Genomic DNA, 23,660 nt, shown 5'->3' with positions numbered 1-23,660 from the left:
GCGACCACTCACGTAACGGTGGAGGGCGCGACCAACGCAGTGTTAAACACAACACTCATGAAAAGTCATGTTAAAGCGCGACTTGCCCCTGAAAAAGAATATATATCTGTTTTTAGTTTCTCGTGTTCCCCAAAGTACACCCGGACTTAGTGCAAGTGCCTTCCGCTCGCACTACTTAGGTACAAACGGCTACGATCTTGGTACTAGCACTTGTTTCGGTTTCCAGATCTCAAATATTTATCTTTCAGCCTGATTCTATGTATGAATCCGAAATTTCAAATCTAGATAAGGGGCACCAAAATTCATAGTTTATTCTCGGTGCTCATATTGTGATTTATTAAATAATTATTAAATCTAATTGCAAGTTATACATTTGATGTTTTGAGCAGACTGAGCAAGATAAATATACGTAAAAACTAGTCAATACTTATCTTAACTGTTTATGTTTTCTTAACTGTCAATGAAATAGGTGTATTGAGGAATTTTAAATATTCGTGTTTTGTATTCCGGTTTCAAATATAAATATGTATGTATTTCATCTCGGTCCTGTAACCGGGTGGACTCAGATTCGACATTCGAACTCTCATCCGGATCAAATCAGATTATTTTTTAGTTAGGCAAGCATTTAATCGTTAGTGTAGATTGAAGGAGACAAATAGACTTGCCAGTATTCTTAATTTTCTGTTTTCTTCTTCACTGTCAGGACTTCGTGAAATTTCTTTCGGCGAATTTTTGATATTCAAGTTTATCACAATTTGGGTGGGATGTGGGTTTGGATAAGAATCAAGATCTGAGATCCGAATTTCGAACCCAGATCCGAATTTCGAATCCAGATCCGAGATCCGGACCCAGATCCGAGATCCGGATCCAGATCCGGATCTTCGAATCCGACCACATCCGGATCCGGCCATCCCTAATATATATAACGTTACCCTCGCGTTCTCCCTCAGTTTTACCCCTACTATATATGAGAATTAACATTTCCCTTTATAATTATTATGGACATAACAAAATGGATACTCAGAACAGTTTTGGTTTTCAAACACTAATGCCAAGAAGCAAGCATATCTCCATGAAACAAGCATATCGTTTTGTTTATTTCTTTCTTTCTTGACTCTTCGATCTAGTCGATCGCCTGAAGGTAAAACATCGCACAGCAAACAAGCTGCTTCGACACGTGACAACGACAGAACGAAAGTCTTGATTTTAGTACTGAAACTACACTCAGGCAAAAAAAAGCAAAATGCCCGCACCCTTCTGTGCCTTGTAACATTGGGTTTAAAAAAACAAACACAAGGTCAGCTGTCAGACAACTGATAAGACTTTTATACAAATCGTCGTTGTTTGAAGCCTCTTTATTCCTCATAAAAACAATATATCCAGATTCGCGAAAGCCCACAGAGATTGTTAGAAAGTTAAAAAAATATCTTTATCATTCAGATCATTTATTATTATTATTATTATTATTATTATTATTATTAGTAGTAGTAGTAGTAGTAGTAGTAGTAGTAGTAGTAGTAGTAGTAGTAGTAGTAGTAGTAGTAGTAGTAGTAGAATTACCTCATAATATTTTTCGTTAGTCCTTACAGCAATTAATACTTAGCAGCAGAGGTAAAAGTGCTTGGGAATGCAGGGGACGCCGTCCCCCACCTCCAAAAAATGTGTACGGCGTCCCCCCAGTTCCTAAGAAATTACAATGGGCAGAGATAGGCATGGGGGACGGCGTGATGTCGTGCCGCTACCTACCGTTCCCCTACCTTTTCAGATTCACTTTATCCTTGCTTAGCAGGAAATCGATACAAGAGTTAGTAGGACAGCCACTCTTTATTGATAAAAATCGTAATTTGGCGTTATTAAAAACAAAATTTCTGTGTCTAGAGGTAGAAGAGAGGGGACCATGGAAGTTACTATTGCCACGTACAAAAATGAAACCTGTATTCAACACTGACTACGTATAATTCAAGGATTTTTTTAAAGCAAAATGCTTACACCTTTTCAAAAGTAAAATTAAAATAATTACTAAGAAATACATTCATTGAAAAACTCAGGGGTGGCAAGTCTACCGTTTTAAATCTGCTGCAGAGCGTTCGAGTCCAAATTCAAGTAAAGTTAACGCATGGAAGACCCAGGTTCGATTCCCGGTGGGAGTTCATGTCATTCGGATTCGATGTTAATTAGTAGGTCCACGTTTTATATAGCTTCGCTGCTGAAAGGGACGTTAAGTTCAAAATCAACTCAAGAAAAGTTAAAACAATGAGAATGTTTTCTACTGTTTTGTCGTATGCAATCCTATGTTAAATAAAACTACATACACTATTTGATAATGGAAGCATCGTCAGAAATACAGTATCCAATAAATAAAACTTTTCACGGAGAGTTTATCTGAAGATACATACAAATATTGAAAATAGTTTAAAAAGGTGCATAATGCGGAAATACTATTTTATCGCGTATGAACTTAAGGCTTCAAAACTGCAAGTTCTGACCAGATATTAACACCGCAGAACCAGAATATGATCAAGGGATGGACTAAACCAGCGTTTTCCAACCGGTGTGCCGCGGCACAGTGGTGTGCCGCGAATGGGTCGCTGGTGTGCCGCGAGGAAATCGGAACAAAATTAGTAATTCTATAGCAATCAAATTGCAAGACATACAGAAAAAGGTATATTTGTATTTCAAATTACTACTATGAATCTAAAATTTAAAGTTTCATACTGTGTTACTTTTCTGTAGAACATTTTTCTGTACATTTCTAATTTTGAAAAAAAGTATTTGTTATCATTGTTATGACCATTATTGCTTCTTTATTGTTGCAGACTATTTCGTAACTTGAAATTTTAAAATATTATTAAATCCTTCCGGCAAAGTAAACATGCATACGAATTACCTATATTTGTGTTTTAAAAGTAAAAGAGATTCGTTTGTTCGTTCGTTATTTAGTGATCCTCCTTCTTAATGAAAGGTTGGATACAGTTTTCGAAAAAAAGTGTATTTTTAACAACTTGAGCCCTATATCTGATTGTAATTGTTTTCTATTTTTAAATTAAAATGAAAAATAAGCATAATGATTTACCACGGGGAAAAACAGTGGTCTAGCTTTCTTCTCTGTGAGAAGGATATCAGTAATCAGAAAAAAAATACTACAGTATTTTATATTTTCAAATAATAATAATAATAATAATAATAATAATAATAATAATAATAATAATAATAATAATAATAATAATAATATGTGTGCCGCGAGAATTCAAGTTACCCTGAAGTGTGCCGCAAGTTGAAAAAGGTTTGGAAACGCTGGACTAAACCATAGTTTCCAACTTTACCCAGTGTAAATAAAGTAGGATTGAAACCCACTCTATCCAGTGTACACCTGAGCGTCATGGGGGGGCTGTATCCCTATCCCCTATAAAATTCCTCTTGGATCCGCGCCTGTTGAAACCAATTCATATTTCATAACTTCATACACGGCACGATCAAGCACTGAATCTATTGAAATCTTACTACATAAAATAATTATCGAGTGTCTACACTTTTTCTATTAAAGTTCATAGTATATTCTATCATAATATAAATTGTCACTCATGTAGTGTGTGCTAATATAACTAGGGATGCGCACGAGACAAAATTTGTGGCTGTCTCGTCTCGAAAATGTGCTGTAAAAGTGATGTCTCGAATCGAAAAATGTATATTTCTCTATTGGAAGTGCCATGTCTCGACTCGAATTTTGTCAGGAAAATCCTGTCTCGATTCGTCTCGTGCGCATCCCTAAATGTAACTCATGACAAAAATGTTTTGTTTTAAAACAAAATTAAACGGTTGAAGTGGACTCTGCCGAGTAGAAGACATCCAATTTATTAAACCGCCTCGCAACTCACTTGGCAGCACACTTAGGTTACACTCTTCACCTTTTTCCCATGCTATCTAAAGTATCGGCTAATCTTAAATTCGCATTGCCGATTCGGGTTTTCTAACAAGAATTATTATGTTGCAACTTAATTTGGATGTGAAATCCTGACTTAATTAGCATTTAAGAACTTCGAAGTCTGTATTAAAATCATGACAGAAATATAGTTAAATCTCAGTTCTAAATTTTATGTCTACCTTGCATCTAAATACTTGTGCTGTAATTTCTTTCAATGTTGGTAGGAGCCGAAGTTCCAATTGATCCCAATTTTTCGCTTTAATTCCCTCTATTTGTTCATAAAATTTTAGAGAAATATTATTATTAACAAGCAACACTTCTGAAGTGTAACACTCCGATCTTGATAAAATTTGGAAGGTAGATACTATACATGAAATAAACGAATACGTGTTTCTTATTTTCTGCGGAGAAAAGGGTTTTAAGGGGCAAGAGACCCCACCCACAATTTTGAAAGTTGACGCCCCAAAGGCAAAAACCAAGGAAACCGAAGTAAACGAAATTTTACACACATATTGCTGATATAAAATGAGGGAACACGTGTTTCGTATTTTCCTGGAAAAAACGGTTAGGTGGGGACCGGATCCCTCCAAAACTTTCATCACGAAATATCGAAAGTGATAATAGCAATATGAAAAATGTGTTTAAAGGACACAAAGAATTGCAACGAAACTTTGTGTATGAACAACATACCAAAAAATAAAGGCACACGTTTTATTTTGTGCTGAGAAACGATTTCAGGGGGCAAAAGCTATCACCCAAAATTTTGAAAGTTAAGGCCCGGAAGGCCAGAGGAAGTGAACCGAACTGAATGAAATTGTGCACAGATATTGTCGACATAAAATGAGGGAATACGTTTTTCTCATTTTCCTGAGAAAAAAAAAGAAAACCGTTTAGGTGGGACACACACATCTCCAGAAATTTGATCATGAAATATCAAAACTGCTAATAACAGAAGTGTTTGTAGGACATGACGAATTGGAACGACACATTGTGTAGGGACAATACGCAAAAAATAAACGAATACGGTTTTTCTTTTATTTTCTGCGGAAAAACGGTTTTAGGGGGCAAAAGCTCCCATCCCAAATTTTGAAATTTGAGGCCCAAAATGCAATAAGAAGTTCACCGAATTAAATGAAATTGTGCGCAGATATTGTAGACGAAAAACGAAATAATTGGGTTTCGTATTTTCCTGGGAAAAGCGGTTGAGTGAGGCACGGACCTTCTAAACCGTTGATTACGGAATATCAAAAGTGCAAATAAGCATACGCAAAAGTTCCTAAAGAATATGGAGAATTGGAACGAAACTTCGTAAAGGGACTATTTGCAAAACAGTATATGAAACGTGTTTTAATTTTTGCGGAAAAACAGTGTTGGGGCCTAGGTCCCATCCCAAAAAAAAAGGAAATATTACCGTAATAGCTCAGAAAGGAGTGGACTCAAGCAAATCAAATTGTGTGTAGACATTATATGTAAAATAAGTTCTCTCGTGTTTCTCAAGTGTTCCTATCCGTTTTGCTTCAAATTTGGCATACCAATAGCAAACTGGAAATAAATCGACACGTGTTTTTCTTTCTGCTGAAAAAACATTGCAAGGGTAAAAGTGCCTCCTGAAATACTATAAAATACGCTATACTGTTTGTGTTTGCTGTTACTTGATCCGCCAAATTTGAAGAAATCGGATGGAGACACGACACTTGTGAAACACGAAAGGCCATATTTTACATATCCAATATCTACATACAATTGCTTTCGCTTCGGTCCACTTCTCCCGCGACTCAACGCCTCGGTTCACTCACAATTTTTTTTCTTTCAGGAAAATACGAAACACGTATTCCCTCACCTTACCTCTACAATATTAGTGGACATTTCATTCACTTCGGTCCACTTCTTCTTGTCTTTTGGGGTCAAATTCCAAAATTGTAGACGGGGGCTTTTGCCAACCAAAACCGTTTTTAACCAAAATTAAAAAAGTATTCGTTTATTTTTTGCGTATTGCCCATACTTGCAGAGTTCCTCCGTGGCTAAGCGGTTAGCGTACGCGCCTTTGGCGTGGGAGACCCGGGTTCGATTCCCGGCGGGAGCTCATGTGGTTCGGATTCCACGTTAATCAGTAGGTCCACGTCTCATATAGCCTTGCTGCTGAAAGGGACGCTAAACTAAAATCAACTCAACTCAACCCATACACGCAGTTTGATGCAATTCTTCATGTCCGTTACACGCATCAGATATACTGTTACTAGATATTTTGATATTTCGTGATGAAGGGTTTGGAGGGATCCATGTTCCACCTGGCCGTTTTTTCCAGGAAAATAAGGAAACTTATTCCCTAATTTTGTGTCTACAATATCTGTCCATATTTCATTCACTTCAGTTCACTTCTTCTTACCTTTCGCGCGTCAACTTTCAAAATTTTGGTTTTGGGTTCTTTTGCCACTAAAACCGTCTTTCCGCAAAAAAGAAAAACATATTCTTTATTTTTTGTCCACAGAAAGTTTTGTTGCAATTCTTCATGTCTTTTACACACATCTAACATATTGTTACTAGCATTTTTCATTTTTTGTGATCAAAGCTTTGGAGGGGTCGGTGCCCCACCCAACCGATTTCTAAAGGAAAATACGAAACCCGTATTCACTCACTTTATGTCTACAATATCTGTGTACAAATTCACTCCCTTCGGTTCACTTCTTTTTGCCTTTCGGGAGTCAACATTCAAAATTTTGTTTGGGAGGTTTTGCCCCCCAAAAACCGTTTTCCCGCAGAACATAACAAAACCCGTATTTATTTACTTTCTGCGTATTGTCCATACACAAAGTTATGTTGCAATTCTTTATTTCCTTTACACACATCTGACATACTGTCATTATTACTTTTGATTTTTCGGGATCAAAGGTTTGGAGGGGTCTGTGCACCACTCTACTGTTTTTCCCAGGAAAGTACGAAACTCGTACCCTCATTTCACGTCCGCAATATCTGTGCACAATTTCATTCACTTCGGCTCACTTCTTCTTGCCTTTCGGACGTCAACTTTCAAAATTTCGGGTGGTGGCTTTTGCCCCTGAAACCGTTTTTCCGCAGAACAAAAACAAAGTATTCATTTTTCTGCGTATTGTTAATACACAAAGTTATGTTGGAATTCTTCAAGTTGTTTGCACACATCTGACATACTGTTGGCAGCACTTTTAATATTTCGTGATCACAGGTTTGCAGGGGTCAATGCAGCACCCAACCCTGTTTTCCAGGAAAATAGAAAACCGTATTCCCTCATTTTACGTCTACAATATCTGTGTAGAAATTCATTCACTTCGGTTCACTTCTTTTTGCCTTTCGGGCGTCAATTTTCAAAATTTTGTGTGGGAGCTTTTGCCCCCTAATACCATTTTTCAACAGAACATAAAAGAACCCGTATTGCTTTATTTCTGGCGTATTATCCATACAAAAAGTTTCATTGCAACTCTTCATGTCCCTTATACACTTTCTACATACTGTTATTAGCATTTTAATTTTTTGTGATCAAAGGTTTGGAGGGGTCCGTGCCCCACACGACTATTTTCTCCAGGAAAATATGAAACCCGTATCCTTATTTTGTCTACAATATATGTTCACATTTGCACTCACTTCGATTCACTTCTTGGGGCCGCGGTGGCTCAGTGGTAGAGCGTTCACCTCTGGTGCTTGAGGTCCCGGGTTCGATCCCAGCCCCCGCCAAGTGAACTTTGTGGTGCACAAACACCGTGTGCGTGGGTTTTCTCGAGGTTCTCCCGTTTCCTCCCACTTTCTTCATTCCACCATTTCATTCATTACTCATCATCACCGTCTCCTTTAGCCTAACCGGCATAACCGTGGAACGTAAAACTTAAAGATTTCATTTCATTTTTTTTCGATTCACTTCTGTTTGCCTTTCGAGTTCAACTTTCAAAATTTAGGGTGGGAGCTTTTGCCCCCTAAAACCGTTTTCCCGCAGAACTTAGAAAAACCCGTATTCGTTTACTTTTTGCGTATTGTCCATACACAAAGTTATGTTGCAATTTTTCATGTCCTTGACACACATCTGACATACTAGCACTTTTGATATTTTGTGATCAAACGTTAGGGAGGGTCCGTGCCGCACCCACTCCTTTTTTTCCAGGAAAATAGCAAACCCATATTACCTCATTTTATGTCTACAATGTCCGTGCACAATTTGATTCACTTCGGTTCACTTCTTTTTGCCTTCCCGGCGTCAACTTTCATAATTTTGTGTGAGCTTTTGCCCCTAAAACCGTTTTTCCGCAGAAAAACCCTTCTCCTTTTTTTTTTTTTTTTTTTTTTTTTGCGTATTGCCCGTACATAAAGTTTCATTGGAATTCTTCAAGTCCTTTACACAAATCTGATATACTGTTACTAGCACTTTTGATATTTCCTGAGCAAATGTTTGGAGTGGTCCGTGCCCCACCTAACAGTTTTTTCAGGAAATACGGAACTAGAATTCCCACATTTTATTTTCACTATATGTGTGAAATATTTCATTCACTTCGGTTCACTTCTTCTTGCTTTTTCGCAGTCAAATTTCAAACTTTTGGGGTGGGTTCATTTGCCCCCCTAAAACCGTTTTCCTGCAGAACATTAAGAAAATGTATTCTTTCATTTTTTGCCTATTGTTCATACACAAAGTTTCGTTGCAATTCTTCATGTCCTGTACACACATTTGACATATTGTTACAAGAACTTTTATTTTTCGTGGTCAAATGTTTGGAGGGGTCCTTGCCCCACGCGGCCGTTTTTTCCAGGGAAATACGACATTCGTATCCTCATTTTACGTATTCAATATCTGTGAAAATTTTTATTCACTTCGGTTTACTTCTGCTTTTCAGGGGCCGCCGTGGCTCAGTGGTATAGCATTCACCTCTGGTGCTTGGGGTCCTGGGTTCGATCCCAGCCCCCGCCAAGTGAAGTTTGTGGTGGACAAACACCGTGTGCGTGGGTTTTCTAGGGGTTCTCCGTTTCCTCCCACTTTCTTCATTCCACCATTTCATTCATTACTCATCATCAACGTCTGTCTCCTTTAGCCTAACCGGCAAAAATGTGAGACGTAAAACTTTCATTTTTTCTTCTGCCTTTCGGGCGTCAACTTCCAAAATTTTGTGTGGGAATTTTTCCCTCTAAAACCGTTTTCCGCGGAAAATAAAAAAGAAAACAATATTCATTTATTTTTTTGTCCACACATAAAGTTTCGTTGCAATTCTTCATGTTCTTTACACACATCTCAGATACGGTTACTTGCACTTTTGATTTTTCGTGATCAAAGGTTTGGAGGGGTTAGTGCCCCACCGAACCGTTACTTCCAGAAAAATACTAAAACCGTATTCCCCCATTTTATATCTACAATATCTGTGCACAATTTCATTCACTTCGGTTCACTTCCTTTTGCCTTTCGGGCATCAACTTTCAAAATTTTGGGTTTGAGCTTTTTTCCCTTAAAACTGTTTTTTTCACAGAAAATTTAAATAAATGTTTTCCTTTATTTTTTGCGTATTGTCCATAGACGCAGTTTGATTAAATTCTTCATGTCCTTTACACACATCTGACATGCTGTTACCAGCACATTTGATTTTCCGTGCCACGTTCCGTGCCCCACCTAACCGTTTTTTCGAGGAAAATACGAAACTCGTATCCTCATGTTACGTTTGCAATATCTGCGCTTAATTTCGTTCACTTCGGTTCACTTCTTACCTTTCGGACATCAAGTTTCAAAATATTGGGTGGGAGCTTTTGCCCCTATATCCGTTTTTCCGCAGAAAATTTAAAAAGGCCGTATTCCTTTAGTTTTTGCGTATTTTCAATACAAAATGTTCCGTTGCAATTATTCATGTATTTTACACACTTCTGACATACTGTTACTAGCAGTTTTGATATTTCGTGATAAAAGGTTTGGAGGGGTCCGTGCCCCACCCAACCGTTTTTTTCAGGAAAATACGAAACTCGTATTCCCTCCTTTTAGGTCTACAATATCTGTGCACAATTTTATTCACTTTGGTTCAGTTGTTCTTGCCTTTCGGGTGTCAACTTTCACAATATAGGGTAGGGCTTTTATATTAAAACTTACGTAACTTTATGTAACTTTTTCTTTTTTATGAGATTTTTTTTTTTGGGAGGTGAGGAGAGAAATGTTTTCCTCTGATATGTGTCTTTTGCCATTCATCTTTTTTGAACTGCTTAAGTAAGATCATTTTGTAACTTTTGATGTCATCCATCTCCGTCATGATAATATTATTGTTATTTTTAACAATTTGTTTTATTCTCTCATTTGCAGTCTGCCACACTGATATATTTATTACAAAATTGAGGTTTGGTCCAGCGCCTTTCGAATTCGGAACCAACCCAACCGCCGAGCTTTTTGGGTTGCCTGCTATTGCAAGAAAACGAGAATTGCAGGTGGTAATGCACTTTTGGAGTCGTGTATACAAAGGATCAGATACTCTCTGTGGCATAGAAAACGATTAAAATTAGTCGATTCGACTCGTTCCGAAGTTTTTGACGAGAGGATATGCAGGATGTGTACTCATTATTTTCTGGTGACTGTCTCTAGTATTTTTAAGTCTATAAAATATGCATAGGGACAAATTCAAGGGAAGCTCGGGGTAAAAATCATCGGAGGAAACAAATTGTAGAGTACTCACAAGAAACACTAGAACTTTCGGTAGACATAGGATCTCCCGTTTTCAAAATATAGGATATGAATAATTGTATATATGTCATATGATTAATTGTATATATGTCATATGCAATTTGATAAGGTAATAGTATGAACACAAGAAAGAGCATTTATCAACGTTTAAAGATACGCAAGTCATTACACAATTTACTTCATTAATAAATATTATTTAAATGTCGTTATATCAATCTTTCGTGGACTCCTCGTAACCTGGAAGAATTCTGATAAATTTTACATGAATCTAAGACGGAAATCAGGACACATTTTGTACATAAATTTACAAATCGAGACGAGAAAATTTTGATTCGAGACAGGATTTTTACAAACATTTACGACCGAGACGAGAAAACCTGAATTCTCTTCTCGTCTTGAGGGCAACGCTATAAGCAAGCAAGTTAGAAAACAAATATGCACGAAGCTGTAAATATACCCAATATCGCATTGGGGGTGAAAGGGGAGCGATTAAAGTGGAATGCTTGATAATTTAAGGTCCCTCATAACTCCAGTGAAATTCAGGAAAAAATCTCTGAATCACGAAAAAAAGAAAACATACCAAATACATTTTCAGGGTAACTCTTACAGCCATTACGTTATTATAAGATTAATGCTACTTCTGAAACTGATTAGATTGGATATGTATTTGGATAACGAAACTACTTTCATAAGTTTTTCAAAATATCAAGTTTGAGAAGAACGAAGTTGGTCTTTCACTGTTGTTATCTCATTGCTCATAGATACTAGTGATGCGCGATTTCGAGAGTTCTAACAATCGAAAGGCTCCTTATCGAGAGGTTCCACTTATAGATTCTTTCGATTGCTTAACGAGAGGTTTGTACAATCGAAAGGTTCCTCTCGATTGTTGTATTCGCTAAGGGAAATCGTCTGCAATTGTCTGTATTAGCGAGCAGGAGCAGGTTTCAACCTGAATATTCGTACTTCGCTTTTATTGTTCGCGCCAATTCCATACAGTCTAAGACCAATTTTGTTATCATTTCTTGCACAAAAACAGGTTTTCGCGATTATCAACATTTCGTTCATGGCACACCAATAAAGATTATAGCAAGTGTTGTGGAACAGATGTCCTTGTTTAATGTATGGTATGTATAATCAGATTCGAAAGAAAAGGAAAGGAAGATGGACAGTACAGTACATAAACGCTGCTTAAAGCTATTTGTTTCTTCCTTTCTTTCAATAAACATTTTCTTTAAAAAAAAAAAGCAACTACACACGACAAAGAGAATTGAAAGCAGCTCGTGTTGAATTACATAATATCATTTAAAGTTTCGTTTCTTATTGGAAATTGTCTTCATTCTTATATATATAGACACTATATATATTCTCAAGCTAGAGAACCACGCGAATAATTGATTGGGGTCACTTGGACAAAAAAATATAACAGCTTTCTCAGGTGAGCCATCCTGAGTGAGGTTTTTCCTGGGTTTTCCTCACTCACACCAGGCAAATGCCGGGATGGTACTTAACAAATAAGTCCCAGCATGCCACTTCCTTCCCTCCTCATTCCTTTCTTCATTCCGTTTCTCCGTGTGATGTGCTCGCCGAGGGACGTCATCCCTCAGACGTTACGGGCTTAGGCCGTTGCTGCCGGTAATGCCCATAAAAAATGTATCAACCCATAACGAATAATTGAACTTTCGAATGTTTAGTTTTAACGGCCTTTCCAGCAGCAGGGTAGCCACTTCCGTCTCCTCTGAACGAATATTTTCAATGGCAGGTCTAGTCACTAATGAAAGGAGAAATAGACAGTTTAGAGAAACTCGATCAAATAATTTTTTTGAATAGAAACATAAAGGTCGTGCAATAAATTAAAGAAAAATGCAATTGACTTTTTTTTTTAGGCTTTACAACAGAAGAGACAGTATTTCTTTTACCAATCATGTGTGTATTTAATTTTTATTTTCTTCTTTACTCTAATATACTGTCACATTATCAGTACTTTATGTTTAAGACAAAAAAATCTTGCAGTGAAAATATGTTTTTAAAATGTGCACAGTGTAAAGTGTTGGAAAGTGACTTATTTATTGCTGACTACAATGTACGAGACTTCACTGGATACTTCACTGGTTAGTATGTTTATGTTATCTTATATTTTACAATAAACACATTTTTATACTCTTTAATTGTTAATATTACACTACATTATATTACATCACTAGCTGAAATGTCCGCCCTTCGTACGGGCGATCGGATAAATGTTTATAGATAAGGACCTCCAAACAAACACTCTGGCTACACCACTGAGAATAGATGTACTATGACTTGCCAAAAATCTTTGCGGGAGTGTACTCAATAACTTTCGAAAGTTTCATGGCGATTGGGTGATTATAGATAAGCCTCGCCCCCAAAAAAAATCCTGGCTACGCCAATGAGGATAGATGTACTATGTCCTGCCAAAAAAAAAATTCACGGGAGTATATTCAACAACCTCCTAAAGTTTCATGGCGATCGGATGGTTATAGGTAAGATCTCCCAAACAAAAATCCTGGCTACGCCACTGAGGAAAGATGTACTATGCCAGAAACCTTCGCGGGATTGTGCTCAATAACTTCCAAAGTTTCATAGCGATCGAATGAATGGGGTAGTAATGCATAAAGGACAGACAAACATACATACATTCTTTCATTATTATATAATACTAGCTGAAGTGCCCAGCGTTGTGTGGGGAGAATAGGTTTATAAGAATATAAGGTCCCCCAAACAAAAATCCGAACTACGCCACTGAGGATAGATGTACTATGCCCTACCAAGAACCTTTGCAGGAGTGTACTCAACAACCTACCAAAGTTTCATGGTGATCGGATGGTTATAAATGAGGTCCCCCCAAAAATTCTGGCTACGCCACTGAGGACAGATTTAATATGCTAAAAACCTTACTTACGGGAGCGTACTGAACAACTTCCCAAAGTTTAATGGCGATCTAATTAAGGGTTTAGGAGTCCATAAAGGACAAACAGACAGATAGATAAGGTCCCCTCAAAAAGTCCTGGCTATGCCACTGAGGAGAGATGCACTATGCCCTATCAGAAACCTTCCCGGGAGTGTACTGAACAACTTACTAAAGTTTCATAGCGATCGGGTGGTTATAAGTGAGGCCCCCCAAAAAAATCCTGTCTACGCCACTGAGGATACATTTAATATGCCAAAAAACCTTCCCGGGAACGTACTCAACAACTTCCCAAAATTTCATGGCGACCGGATGAATGGTTTAGGAGTCCATAAAGAACAGATAGACACACACACACACACACACATACTTTCATTTTTATATATATAGACTAGCAGAAATACCCGCCCTTCGTACATCTAGTTTAGAACCTCTCCCTTAAGACTTCGATTGTCCAGTACGAAAATAGATGCCACATCTAAACGAAACATTTCGTTAGAAACATCTCGGTCAGAACCTCTCGGTAAGAACATCTCGCTAAGAACCTCTCGGTAAGAACATCTCGCTAAGAACCTCTCGGTAAGAACATCTCGCTAAGAACCTCTCGTTAAGGAAATCCCAATGGAAATGTCTCGAGAGGGTCAAACAATCGAAACGTTTCGATTGTAACATCTCGCAATCGCGCATCTCTAATAGATACCAGTGATGAAATAATTGGTCGAAAATCACGCGGCCGCTTCTTACATCAATTCATGAAGAAAATTAGTTCCAATATTAGGTACCTAAGTTTAGTATTAACAAAAAAATCTACTGTAAATATTTATGGCAATGGACAGGGGTTCATAACGCAGTTCGTAGATATATTACTGTATATAGACAACAATTATTTTAAAGTTAGTAGTCTTTCTTTCTAAAAACTTTATCCAAGGATGGAATACACAACAAACTACATTATTGGTCTGAACTTCCAATTTCCATAACATTCATTCAAAGACTGTAGAAACGCACAATGCTGTAATATAATAAAATTTAAATGCATTAGTACGATAGAATAAGATATAATCAAAAAGAGAGAGAGAAGAAAAATAAAAAAAAGAGTCGAAAATAATCAACGAAAATTGGATATCCAAATTTCGTATATTGTATTTGATGATAACTATTTAGGCGGAAATCGATATCTTCCAGATATCGCACATTTTCTCTGAAGAAAATTAATTTTAAAAATCGACACTCTCCAGGTTTCCCACGTGTTATATTTTATTTAAGAAAGGGAATTATCTACTCCAACACAGTCTGTAAAATAATAATAATAATAATAATAATAATAATATAATAATAATAATAATAATAATAATAATAATAATAATAATAATAATAATAATAATAATAATAATAAAAGTGATTTGCAGGTCGAGACAATAATAATAATAATATACAATTGTAATAAAAGAAATGGAAACAACAAAACTCTAAAACATAAGAAACGAAACAAGAATACCCAGCGCCTTGTCAATCACTCACTTTACCTAAACTGTAGAAATGTATCTGGTAGCCAGGCGGCATTGCCGGCCGTGTGTGCAACCACCCAGAAGGAAGCATTGCCTCCGACAAAGCCGGTTTCGGTGATAACGCCGGCTGCATTGAAAAACAATCCTGTGGAGGATCAGGGAGCAGAACTGTCTTCATCTTCAACATTGGGAGGCGGGCAGATTTAAGGCTTATTCTGGGGGGACATCAATTTCATCTCACATTCCTTTGTGGAAATCGACACAAATCATCACATTTTTTCCTAAAATACACATTTCAAATCGGATTATTGGGGGGACAGTTCCCCCAGTTTCAAGATTGGAGAGGACATGTCCCCTCATCCCCCCGGGATTTGCGCCAGTGAATGCCGGTGCGTATGCAAGCTAAGATTTCATTACATTGAAATCATGGCCGTCACCGACATTGCAGCAGCTGGCGCCGGCATTACCGGTATCGTGTGCAAATGCTTTTGTGAATGCCCAGTTGTTTTGAATAAATCACTTGGATCAGTTGAAGGCAACCTACAAGTTTTTTCCGCTTCCAATCTCTGTATTGTCCTCAATACCGTGTTTCCGCTTGCATTTGTCATCAACATTTCTACCAGCATGGGATGTTTCCTTTTGTCACTTTTTCTTGGAAATCTGTTACCAAAGATTTCTCGCAGATTGACGCATGGTTGAGTGCTGGAGAGGGATCAAATCTTGCCTTTCGCTGTTGTTCTATGAACACTACGAGGAAGATTAGAAGACTTCGGAAGGGCAACTATGAGGCTGTGTTTTTGCCCCTCTGGCAAGTCGCCACCTGCGCATTCAGAAAAGTTCGCTTTTCCCTAAAGAGACCCCTGCTACTTGGAATACGCCCCAGGCGAATTATTTAAACTTGTTTGTTGCACACCAACATCTGGAAGGGAGAGTTGATAGGGATCCGTTCTTTTCCAGTTCTTCCAAAGTGAATCTTTTACCATTAACATATAGATATTTGAAATTAAATTAGCGCGTTTTCCATCCTTACGTGGTTCTTGCGTGTAGTGTCGGATCGTGGACATAAGCTCACCTATATTGATGCAGAAGCGGAAAAAAGCTAACCGAACATAAACTCACCGTAAATAATACAATTATGTTACTACAAACTATGTTATAACAATGATAAAAATTATGTTTGTAATAACCTAATAATAATCAGCGCCGTTGCTACAGAGGGTCTGAACCTCTAAACTCTCTAAAAAATCTATCGTGGTGGCAAATCTCAGTATGTCATAGAAAACAGCATGTCAAACAAAGGCACTAGTGTTTTTATATTATTATTATTTATTATGAAATGATAGAGAGTACACACTCCACAACATGGGTATACATGATTTTGTATTGTACACAGTTCAAAATACATTATTTCTATTAAATATATTAAAATACTCGATTGCAGCAGCACTGTCGAAGTACTGCATAATACATATTTTTTATTAACCTGTTTGAGACTTACTTTTTAGGTAAATTTAGACTTTCAGTCAAGCAGCTATTTCTTCGAGACTATTTATCGCAGGATTATGGTTCATACCAGAGATGGGCATTTTTGCTAACCCTCACTCACCCTTACCCTGAATCAACTCAATCACACTCACCCTCAACCACCCTCACCCTGGTCACCCTCAGCCACCTTCACCATCAATAGACTCCCTCACACTCACAGTTATCTTCATGTACTTAATAAACAATAAGTAAGGGTAAATATCATTCTCATTCAAGTGACTGAAATTTATATATAATAATATACATAGGTATACATTATATCTAAGGTATATTATTATTTATGTTTCATATACATAAATTAAATAGATAGTCATTTTGCACTGGGCTCGCTCGAGCTCAGTTCCCTCAGTTGGGCTCCTGCTCCGGTTCACTTCTCTCAGTTGGGCTCGCACTCATTTCGGTTTGCTCTGACTTATTTTATTAGAATTCGGTCTCGCTCTTAATTATTGAACCCGAGCTCAGTTGAGTGCGAGTGACGAGCTCGGGAGTGTGGACACCTATGTGCTAAACCAAATTTGTTAAAAAAAAAAACTATCTTTAGTATCCTTGGATATCTTATGACCCGTTGCTGCTGACAAGTTTTTAAAAAAGGAGACAGATGCCAATAAATATCATAAGTGCTGTTCTTGCCTTCATTAATTGGTATGGTAGTACAGTTGGAATTTTTCTTTTCTTCTGGGAACAATCAGGAGCATTTCAGATTTTGCTTGCGGGGGCAAGACCCCTTGATATAAGCAAAATTTCGCGTTTTTCACTGATTTATTGCTATTCTATTGATAAAATCTATACACATCTCAAACTCGGAAGGGGGCAAATGTCCCTCCCTGCCCCCCTAAATGACGCCCCTGGGAACAATACGTGCCTTCGCACTATATTGCACCAAGCTTTCCTTATACAAGTGTATATATGCAAGTGATTTGGGAACCTAAGACTCCGCAATATTGTTCCGAATTGTGCCCCTCACCTTCTGACTGGATCAGATTATCTTCTTTCTCTTACTTTGAGGCAAGAAAACTTTGATTCTATAACGGTGTTCCCTCAAGAGCAGTCTCCGAATATAAGAATAGAAAATTTGAAAGGGCGAGTTGATTATAGCCTGTATTTTGCAAAAAGAACAAAAATTGAAGTTAATGAAAGCTTAAGTAAGATGTTTAGGAGTATGAAATTTACCTCATAGCACCACATTGAGTCTAGAAGTTATGTGTAATACATTTGAGAATTGTAAGCATAATGTGGTTCTACTTTTCGATCCATCTACACATTACTTTAAGTATATAAAAGCCGGTTCTTAAGTTGCATAATATATTACCTGACCAGGATAGCAGTGTTGTTTTGAAGGGATTGCGCTGATGTTGTGTTTACAGGGCGGCGGTAATTTTGTCACCGGAGATTTCGTCACCGGAAGTTTCGTCACGGTAATTTCGTCACCAAAATATTAGCATATAGGTAATTTCGTCACGGAAATTTTTACACAGTAATTTCGACAGTAGAAGAACATAAAGTCAGCTTCAGCAAATGTTAAAAGCACAAGCAAAATGGGCCTATAATGGGTTTGTATATCATTATTTACAAATATTAGGATTTGCATAAGAATTTTACGAAAATTTTCACCTTCCTCCATGTTTGACTACGTCAGGTGAAAAGAGGCCATTGAAAGAATATTATATTTGAACTATGAGTAAACATTGGTAAATAGTTATTGAAAATCTGTTAAGGAAACAAATTTATGTAAAGGAAAAAAAGAAATATGTCTGGAAGTTTCCTTTAAATAGCGTGGACAGGTATTCGACCAATCAGAGACAAAGATTTGTTTACGTTTCCCAGTTTTAGCCAATTACACATCTTTCAGATGTGTTTGCTCTGCTTGCTATTTAAGCACAGAAATGCTCACAGTGTAGAGTGAAGTTCTATACAGAATGTAGTTCATTGTGATCGTTTTATTAGATTGATGTTATTGTGAGGCATGGAGATTATATCTACTACACTAGGAGAAAAATTGTGCTTTGATGGCCATATGTACATAGGTTCAAAAATTTGGACCATAGGTTCAAATGGCCATAGATTCAAGAATGACCGTAGGATTTGATGGCCATAGGTTCAAGAATTTGGACTCACAGAACGATACAAGAACGATTAAAATTTTCGTCTGTTTTGCGGGAAAATGAACGGATTAGCATTTCTCCCTATAGCGGATGTGCATCGAGGAATACAAATACTAAGGGAGGAGGCTTCGGAGGAAGAGCTGAAACTTCTAGACTATTTTGGTAGTACTTACGTGTCCGGCATATATCGCCGTGTTAAAACTCGATCTGGAAATATTCGTTTACGCAATGTGCCCCTCCTTATCCTCCAGACACCTGGATTGTTCACCAAGCCACCTTGAACAACAATCCTAGGACAAATAATATTTGTGAATCGTGGAACCAGAAGTTTCATCAACTGGTAGGAATATCCCATCCAACTATTTGGAGGTTTATTCGTGGAATTCAACAAGATGAAGCAACAGTTTCAACTATGCTCCATCAAGATGCTGTGGGCCAACCACCAAAAAAGAAAACTAAAAGAGCGTTTCAGACTTTGCAGGAACGGCTCCAGTCTTTGTGTTTAGCGTACAACGCTTGACAGATTTTTTGGTTGGTGTTTCATTTAATGTGATGCACAGTAGAAAATAAACATATAAAACGCTTATGGTATTGTAACGACTTACATTTTCTTTACTATTTTCTGTTTGGAAATTTTGATATTGGCAAAACATAAAATTTGTAAATTGTAATATACAAACTCATTAGGGGCCCATTTTGCCTGTGCTTTTAACATTTACTGAAGCTGGCATTATGATCTTCTACTGGTGTTTGTTCTTGCGTCGAGTATCCGAAACTTCGATTTTGCAGAGTACAATACCAACTGAATTGCTTTCCAAGTTTAATTAAGATAGGTAAGCTTTTTGGTCACTTAGTTTGTCTCTACTTAGTTCAAGAAAGATGAAAAGATAACCGTGACAAAATTTCCATGCTAATTAATATTTCTGTGATAGAATTACTGAAAATTTTCTCTCTTATCTTAGACATAATATTTAAAATAATATGTAACTATTTATTTAATAATCTAAGCAATTTCAAAAACTTTTTTGAGTTTATTCATTGTGTCATATTCAATAAGACACTGGTCATTTTCGGTGACAAAATTACCGGTGGCGAATTTACTACGTCAAAATTTTCGGTGACGAAATTACCTACATGCTAATATTTTGGTGACGAAAATTCCGGTGACGAAATTACCTAAGTTCGTGTTTACATCAGTTCCAGGGCAAGCGCGGTGGGACAGGAGAGCGGAGAGTTTCACCCTGTAGTGTATTCAACGGTTTTTAAAAGTTTTAGTTTAGATGTTATACATAACATAATCTGTTTACGCTTAATAAAGAAAGCCATAAGTTATGTAGTTGTAGTGAACCATTCCTGCAGTAATACAGATGTGAATAGTGATATATGAATGGAAATTACCAATTTAAGAACAACATAACACATTTGACAATTCAGTGAGCTTCTACCGTGTATTAAGCAGATTGTATAAAAATTGATTACGTTTTATTCGATTTCATTATAAAACAGGATCAACCTGTAAAACGAAGGAATGACAATGTCAATGACTAAAAGGTTAATTTAAGGTTGATAGCTTAGAGTTTTGCGAAATACCTTGTAACTGTAAGTTTAAATCAAATTAAGCTTAAGGCTCACGATGCTTGTGTTTGTTTTAAGTGTATTTTATCGGTTGACAAATAAATTATTTTCTCGAGTTTTGGCCAGGGAAGAATTCCGATATGTTTCCACTCGAGAACTGTGGAAGTCCTCTCCGTTGGTCTATTGGCTAGTACGTGTGCTTTGACTGTACGTGGTTCTGGGTTTGAATCCCAGTGAAAGACCAAAATTTAATTTTACAATCCTTCACTTTCATTAATCACCTGCGTCCTCTAGCATAAACAACATAATCATGGGCGTTAAAATAAAGAAATTTCATTTTCTTTAGAGAAATGAATCATTTGAGGGAAAAGGAGGTGAAGAAATGTTTCCTTCGTTTTTTAAAGATTTATGGGATTGGATAGCTTACCTTTCGGGATTGATTTATAAAATTTGATTCAGTATATCCTTAATTTAAGATCATTTTAGAAATCCAGCCCTTCGTAGTTTGAATAAAAGTATTGATAAAACATCACTGTATGGGTAGTGTAAGCGTAAGTATAACTGCTTCAGTACATAATAAATTCACAACTTTTATTTATAAGGAATGAAATTTCCCCTGGACTCCCTCTGAATTTCTCTCAGGTTCTAGTTATCATGTGACAAAGAATTAAATCTACTATCTGCTTTCACACACAATATAAATTTAAAAATTGGGAGCCTAGTGGTATCTTTGTGTCTGTAGTATATAATAATACTGATACGTTGTTTTCTTTAACATTTTAATGGCATTTGTCGATTGACTTCAGAGGACTGAGTTTAGCCTATAAGCACAAGCTGTTTATAGTTAAAACATATCAGATGTACGGTCTTGTTTAATAAAACCTTCCCCTCCTCCTCTTCTATCTGAAAAGCCCTATATAGTAATTCACATATGAAATCCAAAGACAAAGGCAATCGTCTTTATCCAGTTGTATTTTTATTTTAAGTGTAAGTATTAAAATGTGCTACACATGGTTGCAAGAGATTGGGTGCCTTTTTTTTCTTTTCTTGTTTTCTTCTTTTCTTTTCTTTTTTTTTCTTTCTTTTTTTTTGTTAATACTGAACTTAGCTACCTAATATTGGGAATCATGTTCTTCATGAATTGATGTAAGAAGCGGCCGCGTAATTTCTGGCCAATTGTTTCATCACTGGTATCATGTGCAATGAGATAACAACAGTGGAAGAAACTTCGTTCTTCTCAAACTTGATACTTTGAAAAAACTTATGAGAGGGGTTTCGTTATTCAAATACATATTCATTCTAATCAGTTTCAGAAGTAGAATTAATCTTATAATAACGCAATGACTGTAAGAGTTGCCTTGAAAATGTATTTTGCATGTTTTCTTTTTTTTCTTTTTTTTACGTAATTCAGAGATTTTTTCTGAATTTCACTGGAGTTATAAGGAACCTTCAATTATCGGGCACCCCACTTTAATCGCTCACCCTCCGCTCCAATGCAACATTGGGAATATTTGCCGCTTAGTGCAGCTTAAAGGAACATGAACGTACATATTTCATTTCTTACTCTCTTGCTCATAGCGTTGCCCTCGAGACGAGATGAGAATTCAGGTTTTGTCGTCTCGTGTCGTAAATGTTTTTAAAAGTCTCGTCTCGAATCAAAATTTCCTCGTCTCGTTTTGTAAATTTTTGTAAAAAAAAAATGTGTCCTAATTTCCGTCTTAGTTTCATGTAAAATTTATCAGAATTCTTCCAGGTTACGACGAGTCCACGAAAGATTGATATAACAACATTTAAATCATATTTATTATTGAAGTAAATTGTGTAATGAGTTGCGTATCTTTAAACGTTGATAAATGATCTTTATTGGGTTCATACAATTACCTTATCAAGTTATATATATATATATATATAGTATGGCGCTAAATTTGTTGTACAAAAGCAGAGGAGTGATTCCTGAGAGTAAAACAAACAAAAAAAAGTTCCAATAAACATAGGGCGAAAACCCCGTCGTTAAGTGTTATAGGCTACCAAAAACATGAAAAAATGAATTTTAAAGGTCCATAGCTCCAAAACTATGGGATCTACTGTAGTCGGGTCAAGACTTCACTTAGGAACTAGTATGTGTTCTATCCAAATATACATATTTTAGAATCCTAAAGTACTCACCTAACAATTTTTATGGAGGTAGTTGGAGAGTACTTTATATCATAAGCCCGTAGTCAAACTCCGTCTATAAAAATTGTCGTGGAAGCACCTCAAGATTTTGAAACACGCATTTTTGGATAGGGCGCATACTAGTTCCTAAGTGAAGTCTTGATCCGACTACGGTAGGTCCCATAGTTTCGGAGCTATGAACCTTTAAAATTCATTTTTTCCTGTTTTTGGCAGCCTATAACACGTAAACGATGAGGTTTTCCCCCTATGTTTATTGGAACTTTTTTTGTTTGTTTTACTCTCAGGAATCACTCCTCTGCTTTTGCACAACGAATTTAGCGCCATACTATATATATACAGTACAACCCCTCAAATCCGAACCCCGGAAATCCGAAAACCCGGCAAATCCGAACACGTTCTCTGGAAAAAAAATTAACTACAGCTGGAAAATGAAAAAAAAAAAGATTCAATCACACAAATTTAGTTTTTTTAAGGTTTTAACATTTTTAGATTTAATGTTTATAAAAGTTAAGTTTAGATAAAATAGGAAATAGTTTACGTCTACTTACGTATTTCAAAAAATCCAAAACAATGAAATCATTTTAGGTTAACTGGATTACGATTACTGAGTGTACACCCGCCAGTCAAGGTCACTGCCCTTTCGACCATTGGGCCACCCTGTCTAACCTCAGTCGTTGTTTTACCGCCAATTCAGTGACGAAATAAGTACGTAATATTATATCCCGGGTAATCCGAACCCCCCGAAATCCGAACAGGCTTCAGCCCCAATTAGTTCGGATTTGAGGGGTTGTACTGTATATATATATATATATATATATATATATATATATATATATATATATATATATATATATACTAATTATTAATCATTGTTTACTAATTACTTAACAGTGTTTGAAACTGAGATGTAACATTTGGGTGAACTAGTCATACCTACAAAACTCGACAATTTTCTCGACTCTCCTCGATTCACTTCTCACTTTATATTTACGAAAGAAGGAGCATATACATGGATAAGCATACCCTATATTTTTGAAAACGGGAGATCATATGTCTACCAAAAGTTCTAGTGTTTCTTGTGAGTACTCTACAATTTGCTTCCTCCGATGATTTTTTGTCCCGAACTTTCCTTGAATTTGTCCCTATGCATATTTTATAGACTTAAAAATACTAGAGACAGTTACCAGAAAATAATGAGTACACATCCTACATATCCTCTCGTCAAAAATTTCGGAACGAG

The sequence above is a fragment of the Thermobia domestica genome, chromosome 1 (assembly GCF_964235325.1).
Source record: "Thermobia domestica chromosome 1, izTheDome1.hap1.1, whole genome shotgun sequence".
Lineage (NCBI taxonomy): Eukaryota > Metazoa > Arthropoda > Insecta > Zygentoma > Lepismatidae > Thermobia > Thermobia domestica.
The sequence above is the reverse complement of the archived record's forward strand: the minus strand, read 5'-3'. Positions refer to the sequence as shown.